General features: G+C 38.8%; 1 protein-coding gene across 1 annotated transcript in view; it reads right to left on the bottom strand.

Moving 5' to 3' along the window:
- IPCEF1 (interaction protein for cytohesin exchange factors 1) overlaps positions 1-20,728 on the bottom strand; it is a 183,075-nt gene that overhangs the window by 123,684 nt on the left and 38,663 nt on the right. The window contains exon 3 of the mRNA XM_067701721.1: positions 4,643-4,686. The gene's annotated coding sequence lies outside the window, so the exon portion shown is untranslated. The remainder of the gene's footprint in view (positions 1-4,642; positions 4,687-20,728) is intronic.

Below are 20,728 nucleotides of genomic sequence, written 5' to 3'. Positions count from 1 at the left end.
AAGGCTGCTGCTGCAGCCACCAAGAAGCCTGTGTGCAAGCACAGGTCACTATCCACACCTCCCCTCCCGGGAGACTGTGCAGCCCGCCACTGTCAGGGTCCTGAGATCCAGGGAGAATTTCCCCAGGAAACACACGGTGCGCCTCAGGTTGGTGCAACATCACACTGGCCTCTGCTGCCACAGGTTCACCCCGCATTTGGTGCTTCTCCCTCCCCCCGGCCTGAGTGAGCCAGAGCCCTTACCTAAAGCAATTAGAGAAAGGAGAACAAAGAAACCCCAAAGTTAGCAGAAGGAAAGAAATCATAAAGATCAGATCAGAAATAAATGAAAAAGAAATGAAAGAAACGATAGCAAAGATCAATAAAACTAAAAGCATGTTCTTTGAGAAGATAAACAAAATTGATAAACCATTAGCCAGACTCATCAAGAAAAAAACGGAGAAGACTCAAATCAATAGAATTAGAAATGAAAAAGGAGAAGTAATAAGTGACACTGCAGAAATACAAAGGATCATAAGAGATTACTACAATCAACTATGTGCCAATAAAATGGACAACCTGGAAGAAATGGACAAATTCTTAGAAAAGCACAACCTTCCAAGACTGAACCAGGAAGAAATAGAAAATATGAACAGACCAATCACAAGCACTGAAATTGAGACTGTGATTTAAAATCTTCCAGCAAACAAAAGCCCAAGACCAGATGGCTTCACAGGCAAATTCTATCAAACATTTAAAGTAGAGCTAACACTTATCCTTCTCAAACTCTTCCAAAATATAGCAGAGGAGGGACACTCCCAAACTCATTCTACGAGGCCACCATCACCCTGATACCAAAACCAGACAAAGATGTCAAAAACTACAGGCTAATATCACTGATGAACATAGATGCAAAAGTCCTCAACAAAATACTAGCAAACAGAATCCAAAAGCACATTAAAAGGGTCATACACCATGATCAAGGGGGTTTATCCCAGGAACGCAGGATTCTTCAATATATGCAAATCAGTCAATGTGATAAACCATATTAACAAATTGAAGGAGAAAAACCATATGATCATCTCAATAGATGCAGAAAAAGCTTTCAACAAAATTCAACACCCATTTATGATAAAAAATCCTCCAGAAAGTAGGCATAGAGGGAACTTTTCTCAACATAATAAAGGCCATATATGACAAACCCACAGCCAACATCGTCCTCAATGGTGAAAAACTGAAACCATTTCCACTAAGATCAGGAAAAGACAAGGTTGCCCACTCTCACCACTATTACTCAACATTGTTTTGGAAGTTTTAGCCACAGCAATCAGAGAAGAAAAAGAAATAAGAGGAATCCAAATCAGAAAAGAAGTAAAGCTGTCACTGTTTGCAGATGACATGATACTATACATACAGAATCCTAAAGATGCTACCAGAAAACTACTAGAGCTAATCAATGAATTTGGTAAAGTAGCAGGATACAAAACTAATGCACAGAAATCTCTTGCATTCCTATGCAGTAATGATGAAAAATCTGAAAGAGAAATTAATGAAACACTCCCATTTACCACTGCAACAAAAAGAATAAAATACCTAGGAATAAACCTACCTAAGGAGAAAAAAGACAAAAGTTTTCGGTATGCAGAAAACCATAAGACACTGATGAAAGGAATTAAAGATGATACAAACAGATGGAGAGATATACCACGTTCTTGGATTGGAAGATTCAACATTGTCAAAACGACTATACTACCCAAAGCAAACTACAGATTCAATGCAATCCCTATCAAACTACCAAAGGCATTTTTCACAGAATTAGAACAAAAGGTTGCTCAATTTGTATGGAAACACAAAAGACCCCGAATAGGCAAAGCAATCTTGAGAAAGAAAAACGGAGCTGGAGGAATCAGGCTCTTGGATTTCAGACTATACTACAAAGCCACAGTAATCAAGACAGTATGGTACTGGCACAAAAAAAGAAATGTAGATTAATGGAACAGGATAGAAAGCCCAGAGATAAACCCACACACATATGGTCACCTTATTTTTGATAAAGGAGGCAAGAATATACAATGGAGAAAAGATAGCCTCTTCAATAAGTGGTGCTTTGAAAACTGGACAGCTACATGTAAAAGAGTGAAATTAGAACACTCTCTAACACCATACACAAAAATAAACTCAAAATGGATTAAAGACCTAAATGTAAGGCCAGACACTATAAAACTCTTAGAGGAAAACATAGGCAGAACCCTCTATGACATAAATCACAGCAAGATCCTTTTTGACCCACCTCCTAGAGTAATGGAAATAAAAACAAAAATAAACAAATGGGACCTAATGAAACTTAAAAGCGTTTGCACAGCAAGGGAAACCCTAACAAGACGAAAAGACAACCCTCAGAATGGGAGAAAACATTTGCAAATGAAGCAAGTGACAAAAGATTCATCTCCAAAGTTTACAAGCAGCTCATGCAGCTCAATATCAAAAAAAAAAAAAAAAAAAAAAACCAATCAAAAAATGGGCAGAAGACCTAAACAGACATTTCTCCAAAGAAGATATACAGATTGCCAACAAACACATGAAAGGATGCTCAACATCACTAATCATTAGAGAAATGCAAATCAAAACTACAATGAGGTATCACTTCACACCAGTCAAAATGGCCTTCATTAAAACATCTACAAACAATAAATACTATAAAGGGTGGGGAGAAAAGGGAACCCTCTTGCCTTGTTGGTGGGAATGTAAATTGATACAGCCACTGTGGAGAACCATATGCAGGTTCCTTAAAAAACTAAAAATCGAACTACCATACGACCCCGCAATCCCACTACTGGGTATATACCTTGAGAAAACCATAATTCAAAAAGAGTCAGGCTTCCCTGATGGCGCAGTGGTTGAGAGTCCACCTGCCGATGCAGGGGACACGGGTTCATGCTCCGGTCCAGGAAGATCCCACATGCCGCGGAGCAGCTAGGCCCGTGAGCCAGGGCCACTGACCCTGCGCGTCCAGAGCCTGTGCTCCACAATGGGAGAGGTCACAACGGTGAGAGGCCCGTGTACCGCAAATAAAATAAAATAAAATAAAAGAGTCATGTACCACAATGTTCATTACAGCTCTATTTACAATAGCCAGGACATGGAAGCAACCTCAGTGTCCATCGACAGATAAATGGATAAAGAAGATGTGGCACATATATACAGTGGAATATTACTCAGCCATAAAAAGAAACAAAATTGAGTTTTTGTAGTGAGGTGGATGGACCTAGAGTCCATTATACAGAGTGAAGTAAGTCAGAAAGAGAAAAACAAATACCGTATGCTCACACATATATATGGAATCTAAAAAAAAAAAAAAAAAAAGGTTCTGATGAAGCTAGGGACAGGACAGGAATAAAGACTCAGACATAGAGAGTGGACTTGAGGCTGTGGGGAGGGGGAAGGGTAAGCTGGGACGAAGTGAGAGAGTGGCATGGACACATATACACTACCAAATGTAAAATAGATAGCTAGTGGGAAGCAGCCACATAGCACAGACAGATCAGCTCAGTGCTTTGTGACCACCTAGAGGGGTGGGATAGGGAGGGTGGGAGGGAGACGCAAGAGGGAGGAGATATGGGGGTATATGTATATGTATAGCTGATTCACTTAGTTATAAAGCAGAAACTAACACACCATCGTAAAGCAATTATACTCCTATTAAGGTATTAAAAAAAAATGATGGTGACTAATGGGTCATGAGTAACAAAGTTTCAAAGGCAGTTGCTAGGTAATTGGAAGTGGTAGAAAGTACATACTGGGGAGAAAAGTGATTATTATTACTATTGTTTCTTCGCTTCATAGAAAAATAATAGCTCTTGAATTAATATACTAATATTTTCTGAAAAATTACTACTATTTCATTATATCCATGGAGTCACAAAAGAAGGTATTCTTGATAGATAGCTATGAAAAGAATGCTTCTCTTGTATTCTCTGGCAAGTTATAAGCAGAGTTAAACTAAACAAGTGATAGGTGTCCCAGTGAGGAACTAAGACATTCTTTTTGAATCATTTTATAAACAGGAAATTAAAGGAATAATGAGAAAAATTAGATACATATTTGTAGAACTCCAGTCTTACCTAGCTCATTAGGGATGAACTTTAAAGATGAGAACATCTTAAGATTATTTTACTTTTATATTGATATAATAATTACTAAATATAAATATTTCATTATAGTCCTTAGTAAATTTATATTAGTAAATGCCTCATTTCTAGAACTTTCAATTTACATATGGGCATCTAAACCCATAGTTGCTTATAAAATAGATTCTTCACATAATTATAGTTCTATGGTACTTTGACAGTTTGGTATGTCCCTGACCACTAAGGGGCTCAAACAAGATAATTCCATAAATAAATTGCTTTACTAAGCAGCTCTCCTACTGAAATGTAATCGCCGTCAAGAATCCGTTTTCAAGGGAAATCCAGAGGACCAAATACAGTTGGTTATTTATGAATACCATTAGCTTCTCTCTGCATTAATCCTAGCCTCGGGGTAAATATACCTATACTATTATAATTTGGTTCACAAATTAGAATAACAAAGTGGAGTACGGGCTGTTCAGGTCATGAATATCACCAAAAGAAAGAATTAGTTTTGAAGAGTTCTCAATTACATACCAAAAAGTTATGCACTTCCTCGTTCCAGGTCTGTTGCTTCTGATCTGTGCAAGAAAAAGACAAGAAAGAGGTCATCAGATTTCTGCCAGGACTCAACTGCCTGGGAGGAAGTCAGAGTCCTACCACATCAACCCCAAGAAGAGGCAGCAAAAGAGTAACTTGCTCATCATAATAATTACCCAGTGTCTCTCCTGGAGAATGAGACAGAAAGTTGTATCTCATAGAAAACAGGAAAACTTGGGTAGTAAGCTAGCAGGAAATCATTAAACTGAGATTCCCCCAGAATTGAACATTTTCTAAAAGATAAAATGAAAATAATATTCTAATCTCTTGAACATTCCTCAAAATACATTTCCGCTTTTCCTTTTTTTTAATTTTTATTTTTTATTGAAGTATAATTAATTTACAATGTTTCAGGCGTACAGCAAACAGATTCAGTTATAGTATAGATATATATTATGGTTTTTTATTGAAGTATAGTTGATTTACAATGTTGTGTTAGTTTCAGGTGTACAGCAAAGTGATTCAGTTATACCTATATAAATATCTATTCTTTTTTAGATTCTCTTCACACATAGGTTATTATAGAATATTGAGCAGAGTTCCCTGTGCTATACACTAGGTCCTTGTTGTTTATCTACTTTATATATAGTAATGTGCACATTTTAAGCTCCTAATTAATTCCTCCCCCCCTTCCCCTTTGGTAAACATAAGTTTGTTTTCTATGTCTGTGAGAATATTTCTGGTTTGTAAGTAAGTTCATATGTATTTTTTTTATGTTCCACATATAAGTATTATCATATGATATTTATCTTTCTCTGTCTGACTTCACTTAGTATGATAATCTCTAGGTCCATCCACGTTGCTGCAAATGGCATTATTTCATTCGTTTTTATGGCTGAGTGAGGTAGGTATTTTTTTTAAGAGTTTTTGATGTGGACCACTTTTAAAGTCTTTATTGAATTTGTTACAATATTGCTTCTGTTTTATGTTTTGGTTTTTTGGCCACAAGGCATGTGAGATCTTAGCTCCCTGACCAGGGATCGAACCCGCAACCTCTGCATTGGAAGGTGAAGTCTTAACCACTGGACCACCAGGGAAGTCCCAAGGTAGGTGGTTTTAATCATCTTTTCTTTTTGGATGGAAATCTATCCAAGTGTATATAACCAGTAAGACTACTTCTGTGGCCAAAATTTAAGTATAAAGATACTGTAAATATCATACTGCAGTAAAAAACCCTCTATTTTCATGTCAAATACATCTAGACATCGTTTTTTCTCTCCTACAACCTGCACTCCACATTGTTCACACTGTGTGGCTTAAAGTTCCAGTTCTGTTATTTTAAATTGAAAAGTAATGTGACATTATGTTTTATCTAAATATTTTCCAACTATAATGATTTGAAATTATAATAGTTCACCAGAAACAATGTAAAAGTAGATGAATGTTAGCTGTACTGGACGCCAAGTCATTGACTTCTGTTCAAGTTTGTCTTTGCACTTAGCGTACCTAGTAATAAACCAGCTCTTTCTTTCTCCCCGGAACAAGATTTCTACTTCCCAAAACAGTGAAAACAGCATTGTTTCACATTGTAGTAATTAGCATTTGTACAAGAACTCCATAGTATATTAAATTCGTTTTAAAATTTTTCTTTTTACTGTTGGACCTCACAGTCCTGGTATTGTTTAGTTGAGGGCCAAATCAAGAAAATTTGGGGTACCAGTGTATGTAACTTGATCACAGCCAGCAGAATGAATCTCTAACTAGACATTCCAGCCAGAAAGAGCACAAAGAAGTTTTCCCAACCTCTAAATCAAGAGAACTGATAGGGGTAAAAGCCAGACAACTTTTATAGTAATACTGAAATTTAAAAAGCAATGCCACCCACGTCCAGGTAAATGTGACTGCAGATGCTTATCTGGGTGGTATTCAGACTCAGATTACTATCTAAATCATTCTGAGCTTGGGAAGATCTTGTAGAAATCGGGTGCTATTTTCCACTGATTAAAACCACTTTACCACCTCCAGAAAGCCTCATGCTGAGAGGACAGATCAAGATCCGTTTATTCTAACACCCATGCACAATTTCTCTAACACTCAATGATTTGAATATCTCATTTCAAAGGAAAAGAGTAATTTCAAATGCCTGAATAATGAGAGTGATATTCTTGTCCTTGTCTAGTGCACAGTTTCATAAGGAAGCAGAAGCAGAATCCTGAAAACACCCAAAGCAGGAACAAAAGGAACAAAATTCTCTTTTCAACTTTCACAGAGTTCTGCAAGTGTAACATCATTTTCTTTTGAGGAAAAAAAAATCTATAGCCCCTCAAAAGAAAAATCTATATCTTAGCCCTAGGAAAAGCATTATTCTTCTCCTTCACTTGAATTCATTTTCTAGGCCAAATACAGTAAAGAAAGCTGCATTTGAAGACTATGCCTTGAATACATAAATCGTAGGCAGACAAAAAGAGTGATGAAAAATGTTTCAGCAGTGAAGTCTTTACTAAAACATGTATCATTCATTTTGTGCCCCACCAATCCTCAACAGACTCCTATTGTCTTCAAATAACAATAAGAGAAGCTACCTGCAGTTAATCATTGTAATTTCCTAAGAAATAAAGACTGATGTCTATTGAAAAGTATTCCAATTATGTCTTTAAAAATGAGTTCAAAACTGTTAAAATTACTACCTTAAATACTATATTAACCTCTACCAAGTGTTATTAGTTATTCCCACGATCTTCTTAGAGCAAAAAAAATGACATTCGTGCCTTATTTTTTTATTCAGTAAAAATGCAACTTGGAGATGCCACAATCATTTTTAAAACTTTGCTCAAGTTCAATGTACTTAAGGTGTAATCTAACCCTTTTCTATTACATCCCGAGAAGTAATTTCTCTGATTAAAAACAAAAACACTGGCAAAATCCGTTTTATTGCATCACATAAAATCAAACTATGCAACCACTTGAAAATAAGCAGAAGATAAGCAGAGAGAAGGGATCTCACAAAAGCAACGATGATGAAAATAACAATAGCCAACGTTTATTAAACGCTGTTTATCACTTTGTTTGTGCTGGCGTATGTCAAATGCTGTACACGCATTAATCATTTAGTTTTCACAACTCTGTGAAGTTGGTGCTGTCTTTATTCCCATTTTACAGATGAAGACGACTGCCCTGAAAGATGCAGCTCTGGCTGGCATCCTCTGCTCTGTGAACAGCTACCACCCCAATGCTCATCGGAGGCTGCCTGCACTACCCCAACCTCCTCTAGACACGCCCACCAACACACACACACACACACACACACACACACACACACACTCACACACACACACACCTGTTTCTGATCAGTACTTTGATGAGCACTCTCCACAGTGACATATGCTTTCCTTTGACCGTATCTCTCTCCCTCCAGAACCCACAGACACCCTAGAAGAGTGATTGTGCAGGGAGGGGTAGAGAACAGGAAGGATCTGGGTTAGGAAACTCTGTACCCACAGCCCAGCTTCCTCCCATGCTGCCAGACTTCCCTCATCTTAGCTTTTGCCAGGCACCCAGGGCTCTCCCTCTAGTCCAGGTCCTTTTGGAAGCCTTCTGTCCATCAGTCAAGTCTGCCATGTCTAAACCAAAACTGCAGATAAGTTTAGCCCCTCTTTCCCAGGGTTCTTGGACCCCATGCAGTGCACCTGGTCATGCCTCTGAGTCCTTTCTGAAGCTACTTGGCTGTTCACCAAATGCTCTCAGCCAGCCAGGAGTGACCCTGCTGTGACATGCACACGTGTATGAGCGGTTGGTTGGCTGCAGCCTAACCTTGCCAGTTGTGTTGGCCAACTCTCATCCTGACACGGTTCGAGAGACTACATTCCAAATGATTAGCTACATGAAGGAGGTAAAGTTCATGACTCTCAAACTTTCCCGTGCTTTGATTATTGATGTGCTGTCAACTCTATGTACATTTGATGAGAATGAAGGGAAGCACGGGGAGAAAGAAAAGAAAGGGGAAGACAGCAATTTGATGGTGTGTTATTTTAGGTCTCTGACCAGCCAGAGGGTGGCAGGAGGCCAGGCATGGGAGGCGAGGGAAAGAAGCTGCCACAGAAGCGGATATAAAGAAGACAGGCAAATACGAAACACAAAAGTCCCTGCTCAGCTTTATCATTCCTTATTCTGCTTCTCCCAGAAACCAAAAACACATATTTTACCTATGTCTGCCCTCCCTAAAGCACCGTCACGCTCCCCAGAAACTCCCATGACTGCAGGTTCATTTGTGTCACCTCCTGCACCTAGAAAGACTCCCCTTCTGTACCTCTCACTGACAAAAATGTGTATTCCACCTACAGTGCTAATTCGTAAATATCCGCATCAGTGGTTTAAAGACAAAGGAACATTAAAGGAGAAGAGGCTGCCAGGGACCTCCCACCCACCTCCCGATGCTGGGAGGGAGGGGTGGAAGGATGGGATGCACATGCTAAACGCAGGTTATACAAGAAGCTTTCCCCTTCTCTTCCCTATTGGTCTAGAGTCACTACATTTCTAGTTGTTTGGTACTTCTTGCAAGAGCAGACTCCTGATTCACCACCTCTACCATAAGCATATTTTTAGACCCAAAGTTGACAGGCACGTCTGACATGGTGCCTATCATTGAGTGTTGGAAGGAACAAGGTGTCTTCAGGACCCTCGTTCAACATGTCCTTACTCCAAGGTTGGCTCTGCCAATAACTCCAGCATCTATTCTACTTTGCAGAAAATGAAATTTTTGATATTAAAACAATACATATTTGCATTGTTTTAAACTTTAAAATGCAAAAGAAAAAAAGTTGAAAAAAGAAAACAGAAGTCACCCATAAGCCCAAACTCCAGAGATACCCGCTCTTAACTTGCGTATTCCTGCTCCGTTTTCTTGTATCCATTTGGAAAATCTGTAATGTAACAAGGGATATTCTACATATACAGCTTTGGGTCTACAGAGCCTAAAATTAGAGCTCTGTGCGAATGGGGATTAGAGCTAATATTTGAGCTACGTGACAAGTCACATTTAGATGTTTTAATCACAGCAGAGACCCTGACATTCCACTAACTTTATCAGACATATATGAGATTTTGGACAGCATCCTAATGCTCTCAAGAGCATTCTTTTCTTATCTCAGCTGTTGAGCAGGAGGTCCTAGGGTACAGAATAATGTAAAAGTCCACATGGACATTTTCAGCATTTGAAACCAGCACGTAAACACAGAAGTGCTTTCGAGAACAAGACCAGTAACTTACAAGGCTCAAGGATTGGCGCCGTCTCAAATATGCATTGTTTAACCTTTCTGTGTTCTTTGGGGAAAAAAGCTGCATCATGACAGAAAGCAAAGATTGTTTCACTCAAAATTCACTGAAAAACGTGGGATTCAGGATCATCTGGCTCTATTTTAGAGAACTATAGAACATTCTTCTTAGAAAAAACTTTGAGGTCATATTAGAAAACATATTACAATGATATTTCATATACACACCACTTTGATTTAACAATTTCTCAAATTGTCCCCAAAATATCTTTTTAAATTTGGTTTGTAGAGAACGTCTTATTACTAACAAAGCAAATTTAAGCCGGCGGCTTAACTTTAACTTCCCAAACATTTCATGAGTTATTACAGTCGATTATATCATCTCCAATCAAGAAGATATTTTTATTTGTGCATTCAAGAAACAGACTGTGCCCAGTTCATTCAACTGAAAAAATGACACAAACCCAAAGAGAGCAAAGGAAATACAGGGCGGCCTTCCTTTAAAGAATGAAGAACCATGAAGAGTCTCTTCTCCTTTCGATAGAAAATGAGTAATTCTTACTCAGGTTACCAGGGTCAGCCTCTCACAAACACACACATGTGTAATCTAAGGAAGAAAGATTGCCAGTGTTTCTATCTATTGCAGTATTCACCCCCAAAAGTTCTCAGGAAATACTATTTCTTTCACAGTAAGGTTGTGAAACATCCCTGCCTTAAAATGCTATTGTCAGTGGTTCTCCTTCTGAAACCTTGAACAAGCAATCCTCCCATGAGAGCTTCATGAACTTGGGTACCTGCTCTATGCCCAAGAGCAGGCAGAGTTCTAGGCAGGGAGAAGAGACCAAGGAGGATGCAGAGAGCCTGGGTGAGCTTAGCAAGTCCACACTTACTGGTTTCACCTTGAACTGCAGGCCATACTTTCATTCAAAGAAAAGGTTCCATGACTTTGAAAAAAATGTTTTTTAATTCTTTTGAAAATTGTGAATCTATACTATTCTCATTATTCTATGTCTGAATAATTTATAAAATTCATAGTTGGATTACTACATAAAAAATGAAAACCCATATCTAGAATTGTTATAAATCAGTTGAAGCTAACGCAGATGTATTATGCTTCTGGTCTACAACCTCACTGCTCATTTTCTAAGCCTCCATGCCTGGAGGAGGGCGCTCCTCCCACTATGATTTCTAGTGTTATGCATTCCTTCCCAGAAAGAAAAAGCAGCTCCTCTGCATCTCCATTAAAAATAAAATGCAGCTGGGACTTCCCTGGTGGTCCAGCAGTTAAGACTCCGAGCTTCCACAACACGGGACAGGGGTTCGACCCCTGGTCGGGGAACTAAGTTCCCACGTGCCACGTGGTGTGGCCAAAAAGTAAAAAAAATTTAAAAATTAAATAAAATGCAGGTTTGGCCTCTTTGTGGGTAAAGTCCAAAGCAGAGGATATTTTAGGTTAAACATAAGCAGAGTGTTCTTATTTATTCTGATTCTTCAACTGAGTCTCTGAAAATATTTATTTCCAACTTATTTGAACATAGGTATTGAGAGAAGTGGCTTTTTCTCTTAAACAAGCAAAGTAGATACTCCCCCAAAAATACAAAGTCAAAAACATAAACATGGTGCTTCCCATAGGCTTTGAAGAAGCAGACGTTTCATGCCTTTACAACTCACTCTTCTCTTGGATGAAATAGACACTTCCCTTCGTAATAAAATAAGAATTCCTGTATTCGAAACAATAGCTTTTATTGTTGCAAGCTAGGAGTGGCTTTAATGGAGAAGTTGCCTTGATACCTGACCCCTGAAAAGAAGACTACAGATCAACAATTCTAAACCCAAAGTGAGCATCTTTGTTAGACGTAGCTTCTCATGTAATCTGCTTATAGTCAATATATCTATAAAATAAGTTAACTCGACCAATTACCAAAGCCTATATTTTGTAGCTAATTATCTTGCGGCAGTCACCAGAAAATTACATCAATGAATTAAAATAGTCCATGTGTGCTGAACTAAGAGTTTTAGCGTTGAAATGATCATATGGTTCTAGGTCTTCCAGGTTAAAATCACTGAAGCCATATGCTATGGTCTATGTGTCTATGGCCTTAAACACCCTTTCATCTGTGAATTGAAATAAATCCCATACTGTTCCAAGTGGCTTTTTCCCATTCTGATCTTAGGCTGGTGTGTTCTGAGATATTTGTCTTATTGGGACCTATGGTAAGATCATACCCCTGCAACTGGGAATGAGATCTTCCCGCAAGAGGGCATATACTTCCCATGTCTACAAACTTGGAAAAACTGAGATTCTGAGATATGGTAAGAAAAATTGTCCTGCTCCTTCTTTTCTTGGCCTTGCTCTCTTGAGCCTGAACTCTAAGGAATCTTACTAGAAGGCTCTATGGAGGTGCTGCAAAGACAGCCACAGCCATATGTAGACAGCCCTTGGAGTAGGCTGTGAGAGAGGAGAACAAAAAAGCTCTCACGAGGGTGAGCTGTGGCCTATGATTTCAAACAGCAGGCATATAAGGAGGGATATACCTGCTTTGTAGTTACCAGGATATATTTATGTTTCTTACAATCTCTTCTTTGTACAGTTAGGTTATAGCCAGCTGTCAAGTGTGGTAATAACTTCCAGTGACACTCTACTTTCCATTGGCCAATTCACCTGGCACAGTGATATGATGGCTCAGGACCAGAGATCATATTACAATGTAAACAGGTCATGTGTCTCCCTGTGCCTATGGGTAGTGGAGGGAAACAGGGTTTCTAATGAACAGAACCAGAAGTAAGTTTGGGGGGAATTCTTCCTAATTTTATAGGTCACAGGTGAAAGAAACTTGAAAGAGAAATCCTAAAATTTTACATTACCAGCAATAAACTGTGAAGGCAAAGAGGTTTTTCTGAACAATCAATAAAAAACAATTCTGATCAACTTATGCTAGACAGACTGGATTACCTTTCTATGTTCTCTCAAGAAAAATGACTATAAAATCATTATCATGTGAAGAGGCAACAAAAAACATGCAGCTAAAAATGTAGGGGGAAAGGATTTTAGAGATATATCAAGCAGTTAATTTTTAAACGATCCTATTTTTCTGACTAATGTGCTATTTCTGGTATTTTGTGAGCTTTTTAAATTTTGAAATTTATTGTCATTTCTGTCATGTCTTTTAAATACTGAGTTTCTTTACAACTTTGTCTTTGTAAGTTTGTATCATATTTCCTAAAAAGGACCCTCGAAATTGTATAAGCTTTGGGTCTTACAAAATCTGGGTCCACCCTGTTTATCTCTGATTTCTCACATTACAGCTTGGTCTCAACTGATACATTACAGCTTGGTCTCAACTCACACATGATGGGAGGAGGGGTTGAGGGGAGGAATTGGGGACTGTGACCATATTTGGGTCGTCATCCTGGGACCATGAAATGGTGGTAGCTAGAGATTTGTGATGTTTCCAAAGGGCATGAGAATCTTGGGTATAAGAATTCAGGCTATATGATCCAGGCATCCCTCCAACCTTGAAATATTAGCATTGTATTTAGCTAAATGTGCTTGCAGCTTTCCTATTCTCCAAGTTATTGAAGCATTTGTTTAATCTGCATCATAGAATAGCTGCACTCCCACGCTTGCCAAGAGCGTTAAATCCAACTGGCTGGTTCTCAATCCATGTCAAATGCTCAGTTACAGTAAACAATATTTATATAATATGATTAAAGGCATATCTATTACTCTATATTGCAGAGTTATTTTTTCTCAGAGTACTGAGAGCTCAGGAGGTCTGTGATTCCCTGAAATTGAATGCAGAATTTAATGTGTGTCTGCATTTATAGCTTTCATCAGCGTCTCAAAGTGGTCCATGACATGTAAAAATTAATAATCACTAATCTACATTTCAAGAATAAGTACCTCCAAGGAGGTGGTACTAAAAGTAAATAAATAATACTTTATACCTCCAAAAGGTTAAAAAAGTTTACACTAGATAGTTTAAAATCCATTTCTACATGTAGTTGGGCCAGTAGAAACATATGTTGGTAATTTACACTGAGAAATTATAAGAAATAGCCCAATAAAACAAGGGAAGTTTTCAAAAGTACTGTTAATTTCATTCCTCAGTGTATCATTGCTATGGACTGAATGGTGTTGCCCCCAAAATTCAGATGTTGAGACCCTAAACTCCAATGTAAAAGTATTTGGAGATGGGTCTTTCAAAGGTCATAAAGGTAGAAACCTCATGATGGGTTTAGTGTCCTTAGAGAAGAAAAGAAAAGAGAGAGATCACTCTCTTTCCACCCTGTGAAGACACAGCAAGAAGGTGGCCGTCTGCAAACCAGGAAGAGAGCCCGCACCAGAACCCAGCCACGCTGGCACCTTGATTTGGGAATTCCCAGCCACCAGAACTGTGACAAATACTTGTCTGTTGTTTAAGCCACCCTGTCTATGGTATTTTGCCATAACAGCTCAAGCTAAGGCAGTCATTATGAGGCAAAGCCTATAGAAGAATTTTTTCTCTAGTTTTAGTAGAGAAAGAGTTTGGCATCTCAGGAGGTGTGATCATGAATCTATAACTAATTGTTTTTTACTCTTCGCATTGAAGGTTAAACTTAGAATCAAATTTGCCATTGTACTCTAGTAAAGGTCTAGAACTTTCCCACACACACTTTGTATATTAACTTTACTCCAAAACACCTTTTACATTTCATACCAACCTTTTCTTTTCTTTTTTCTCATCCACAATCTTGTAATTTTATTACATTTTGCTGTATGTATATATGCAATTTGCCTCAAATCCTTTCAAAAATAAGGCAGTTTATAAGGACGAATATAAATGAATGAATGAATGACATTTCCATTTGAGAATTAAAAATATAAATGTTCAGGGCTTCCCTGGTGGCACAGTGGTTGAGGGTCCACCTGTCAATGCGGGGGACATGGGTTCGTGCCCCTGTCCGGGAAGATCCCACATGACGCAGAGCGGCTGGGCCCATGAGCCATGGCCGCTGAGCCTGCGCGTCCAGAGCCTGTGCTCCGCAACGGGAGAAGCCACAACAGTGAGAGGCCCGCGTACCGCAAAAGAAAACAATAAAAAAATAAATAAATAAAAAATAAATGTTCATAACTGTATCAGGAATTGTATACAAATATTTATTTGAAGAAATTTTATCTCAACAATGCTCATAATCCTATGAAAATGATTTTCCTATTCCAGGGGTCCTTCACTTGGGGGTCCAAGGGTCCTGTGAACAGAATTCAGGGAGTCTGTACACTTAAATGGGGAAAATATATCTTCATTTTCACTGATCTCTAACTGAAACTTAACATTTCCTTCTAATGTAAATACTGGCAATAAACCACCAAAGTTTTATCGGCATCTGTGATTTTGTTTCCCATAGAAACAAAATGAGGTATTCTCATCTCCTGTATCATTGTTGAAGGTATCTGCAAATATAATTTATGCTCCTTATCAGTATTCAAACGGCACCAGACTTGCTGCTAGATTGTTATTTAATGCATTAATAAAGAAGCACATATATTACTATATCATACATTTTTTGATTATTATATTTTTATATATTTGGTTTCTTTGTAATCCTTTGTGTTTTGTTTTATACATTTAAAAACATTATTCTGAAAAGGAGTCCATAGGGCTTCTTCAGACTGCCAAGGGTGTGCCAGCCATTAAAGAAGTCAAAACTCTGAAAAACACGAAGTGTTTAGGCAGCATTTTACAGAGTGTTTGCAAATATCTTAGTGAGAGCTATACTATGACTAGAGAATGGTGGTTTCTCTTAATTAAAGAACAGTGGCATTCTCTTTTAAATAAGAGGGAATATTAGAAGCTGCACAGTCTCGTAGTCCCTTTGACAATAAAGGTCACAATCAGCCCCCATGCAATAAATCCATTCCTTAAGTCTGCATTTATAACTTCTGAAAAGACATTTCACATTTGTGAACCTTTGGGTCAGCATTTCTATGACTGAGAGAGACAGACAGTTGACTTAACATTTTGAACATCTCTTAAGAAGCAGTACATTTGACTCAGTCACGTTAAGACATTATCCAAGCCCCTTCCTTTTTTTTTTTTCCCCTTGTGAGTCAGCCTTCTTTTGAATTTTTATCAGACCCTTTGGTACTTTTAGCACAACTGGAGTAGGGCAAGAATAAGGAACTAAAACAAAAGGCTGTCCGTTTGATTACTCAACACACACTTGAAAATTATCTTTAGTTACTGTTGTGACATTCACAACTAGGACCTGATACAATGGAGTGCATGTGATTGTGTGGGTGTGTTGGGGGAAAGAGTATACATGTGGTGACACCACTCCACAAAGGCCACGGGCATGGGCCTTTCTTCCTGCTTCCCAAATTCATTAACAGGAGAGGGAGTCAGGACCGACTGGGCAGATTTACTCTCACCCCCAGTACTCTGTGCTGCAACTACCACCGGAAGTGGGGAGTGAGGCAGCATGGTGGGTCCCTGCAATGGTGGAGTTTATCCTTTCTCTCTCTTTCAGGCCAACAGGAGGGTATTATACCTGGGCCACCTGCCCCTATTCCAGTGAAAGCTGTATCTGGAAATTGAAGTTCATAGTTAAATGATAAGGCACCTGCTCCTCTGCGCATGCATCCCTTTGCATAACTAGTAAGTTTTCCAGATGTCTGATTTCTTACCTTTTAAGCCATGATACTTTTTTCATGTTAGTTATTTTACACAACTGAATGTATTATACTATATACCTCCTATGTACTTAGAAGGTAGCTCCAAATTAATTTAACCTTATATTGGTGACTCTGGGTCAACACTGAAACCATCCACTTTCTTGCATGAGCGTATTACAGGTGTGAACTAAGAATGCCGCCTGCCGTATCAGTAAACAAAGGATGTTGCAGCCATCAAGCCATCACATTACAGCCTCCCCTACGGTGAGCCCTGAGGGAACTCAGGATGGAAACAGGATGCCCGCCATCTAACAGTCTGCTGAATGCTGAGGAGACTCAGGATAAGAAAGAACAGGATACTGGCCCCAGAGAGCCGAGGTGCTCATCAAAGGAATGATTTCAGTGAGCCCAGACTCTCGCATCTTCCCATAAATATAAAAGCGCTAAATTCCTTAATTTGCGATACCTGGTTTTCTTTAGTTAACAGTAAACTTTCAATGTTCCGACTACCTGGTCTTTGTTGCAAAAACTCCTATATATCCTGGTTCCCCACCTTGCCTCTTTGGAGCAATCCCTCAGAGTGATCTGAGAGTCCTGTCTCCTGAGCTTGAAGTCCTCAGAATGTCTGCTGAATAAAACATAACTCTCAACTCTTAAATCGTGCATTTTTTTTTCAGGTGACAAAGGGTAATCCCCAGGATCCACTGAGGGTCTCTGACCATAATTTGAGTTGATGCCGAGATGTTTGAGTTCTTACAGCTGCTTCTTCTATTTTTGGTCTAATCCTTTCTTGTCAGACATTATTTCTTCCTGTTTTCAGTAATCCTAATGAAGAAATTCTTGTATGCTCCAATAGATTTGGAAGCCAGATATGCAGTAATGAAGAGATTGAGGGCTTGAGGGCGTTTTGAATGTTATAAAACTACAGTGCATGAGATTTACTATTTGTTGTTTATGATATCTACTTGAGTATTCACAGAGTTTTACTTATTTGCTGATTCTTTGCTGTGTGTTGGATGTGTGAGCTTATGGTATAGATAATTTCCAAATAAATGAGGTTCAGCTACATTTGGTTTTCTGTGTAAATCATCAAGGTATGTCTATATACCAGCTCAAAGAAACGCTCATTGCAGTTTTTGGCTGACAGCAAGCTTCTGCTGTTGAGTTAAAATCTCCTTAATCTAGTAACTGAAATATTTACAGACCTTGACTACACAAACCGTGGGTCCTGCTGTCAGAAATCTCTGAGTCACTCACTCATTTTCACAGAGGCAGCAAAGCCCAGTTTTCCCACTTCCTCTTTCACCCATGCTTTATTTGTCTCATTTAGCTGTAACCACACCACATGGTGGAAGGACTCTGAACACGTATTGAAATCCTGCTTCTGCCTCCAGCTAGCTGTGTGGGACTTCGGGGAAACTACTGTTCATACCAACTCTCAATTCCTCCATCTGTTTAGTGATTACAATTTAGGACTCAGGGTGTTTGTGAGGATAAAGTGGCATAATTCTCATGAATTTACTCAGTTAGATGCCTAATAATCATTTCCTCCCTTTCCCCATGTTCCTTTATTCTCCTGTTTGTTTAACTCTCAAACACCCAATTATATAGATCACCTTCAAAACACGTAGTTATCATCTGCAGTCAGTGTTGATCAGCAAGCTAACAACTGTAGTCATTCTTAATAAGTTCCCATCAGGTTTGAATGAAGCTGTGTGACAGCACTGTCACATTGTCTTAGGAGCATATACAAGTCCATGTTCATGTCTGTCAGCCCTTACCCAAGTGTCTCTTGAGGGGAAGGTTGGCATCTCATTTATCTTTTCCTTCCCAAGTCTTAGCCCATCACCTAGGACATTAGCAAACATTGAACAAATGAAAAAAAGAATGAAGAGGACTTCCCTGGTGGCACAGTGGTTGAGAATCCACCTGCCAATGCAAGGGATGCGGGTTCGAGCCCTGGTCCAGGAAGATCCCACATGCTGCGGAGCAACTAAGCCCGTGCGCTACAACTACTGAGCCTGTGCTGTAGAGCCTGTGAGCCACAACTACTAAAGCCCGCACGCCTAGAGCCTGTGCTCCGCAACAAGAGAAGCCACCGCAATGAGAAGCCCGTGCAACGCAACGAAGAGCAGCCCCCAATCGCCGCAACTAGAGAAAAGCCTGCGTGCGGCAACGAAGACCCAACACAGCCAAAAATAAATAAATAAATAAATAAAAGTTTTTAAAAAACAGGTTCTCGGACCTCGTTGTTTCTGGAGATTCTAAGTTAGTGCTTCTGGAGTGAGGCCCAGGTAGTTTTCTTCAAAAAAAAAAAAAAGAATGAAGAACCATTTCGATATCTTGAATGAAGTTCTGTTTACATTAGGAGATTCCTAATCTGGTAGAGTCAGTAGCTGGAGATGAAGCCAGAGATCCTGAAAAACAAGAGGCCAAGTTGACCAAATCCACAGACAGTTACTTACCGATGGCTCTCTGCTAATCTCCTAGCACCACATAAGGTTATAACATTAACCTGGGAACTTGCCCACCGTATCTTCAATTTGGAAAAGAAAATTAAAAATCTTCATTTGCATTTCTAGACAGAGTCAGTCTATGCCTAAAATAGTCTTCTACTTTAAGTCATAAGAAAATTAATGAGAAGGCTGATACTTCCTGGCTGTCTACTCAGCCCTTTCCATCTCAACATTTACCAAGACAGGTGTCTTTCTTAGGAGAAAAAACCAGCTGCCACCAAATAATGTGGTTCACCACCCTTGCTTTTCATGTCCTCGGGCTCCCTTGTCCTTCACTTGTTACCCCCACCCCTGGCTATTTTCTACCATGCACTATTTGCCGGACATTTTTCCATCTCCACAATTACCAGGTCCGTCTATCTATGCTTCTCCCTATCTCTCTACCTTCCTCCTCTTCCTGCATCTATCTATCTTGCACATCTTCAAAAAGTTCCACTTCTTAAGCGTAAATAGCTTTCTAGAAGCTTCAGCAATGTTTGGGGGGGGAGGAAAAGAAAAGGCAGTGAATTATAGAAAGAAATAAGAACAGAATGAGAAGAGACCAAAAGGTATGATGAATGTGCTTATATTCCTTTCTGAAATATTTTAATGAGGGCTTCAAATTTTTAATTTTACCACTTAATTCATCTTTTTACCAAACTTATTCAGAAGTCAGCCTTCCTTCCCAAAGCAGTTTTTATATATAACAAAGAATAAAGCATACTTCATATTAATTTCAGGCTTCCTAAGAGAAGACATTAGGAGAAGAATTATAAATATACCAGCCCCCTATTGCAGTACAATGGAAAGGTAATATGCACTTGTAATTTCTAGATTATCCATAGGCGGTAATACTTCTGAAGGTTCTAATGTGTTGTTAAGTTTTACAGGATGAGAATATTTAGTTGTGATATCTGCAATTCAGGAACACAGTCCATTAAAAAATGAGTTACACAGTCCTACACAGTTCCCATTTTTAAAGTGTAAATATGTATAACTATTTAAAGAAAATAAGGAACTCCCTTACAAGTATGTCAAGACATTTTAGATGAGAAAAATTTTCTAATGGGATACATGGGAAAGAAGGTTAATGTATGCTAAAACATACCATTTCTTCTAAATATGATTTTCAAAAAAAGAAAAATTAACATTTATTAAATATTATGTATCTAGTGCTCTCTCCTTTCCGTTCCCCAAAAATCTCTCTCAGGTAGAGCTCTTCCCTGAGCTCTCTGAGTTGAACTACCCAGGATTCCAAAAACCTCTTGTTCACAGCCCTGATCAGTATCACAAATTTGTATTTATTTTTGTGATGTAGATTAATTCTGCTCTATGGAAAATGGTATGAAGGTCCCTCAAAATATTAAAAATAGAACTACCATATGATCCAACAATTCCACTTCTGGATATTTATCCAAAAGAAATGAAGACACTAACTTGAAAAAGTATCTGCACACACATGTTCATTGCAGCATTATTTACAATAGCCAAGATATGGAAACAAACTTAGTGTCCACTGATGGATGAATGGATAGAGAAAATGTGGTACACAGTTCTCCCTTGGTATCCGAGGGGGACTGGTTCCAGGACCTGCCGAGGATACTAAAATCTCCAGATGCTCAAGTCTCGTAGTCAGTCCTCCGTATCCATCCCTCAGGTTCAA

The sequence above is a fragment of the Pseudorca crassidens genome, chromosome 13 (genome assembly GCF_039906515.1).
Source record: "Pseudorca crassidens isolate mPseCra1 chromosome 13, mPseCra1.hap1, whole genome shotgun sequence".
NCBI classification, from domain to species: domain Eukaryota; kingdom Metazoa; phylum Chordata; class Mammalia; order Artiodactyla; family Delphinidae; genus Pseudorca; species Pseudorca crassidens.
This window is presented reverse-complemented; position numbering and strand designations above follow the sequence as displayed.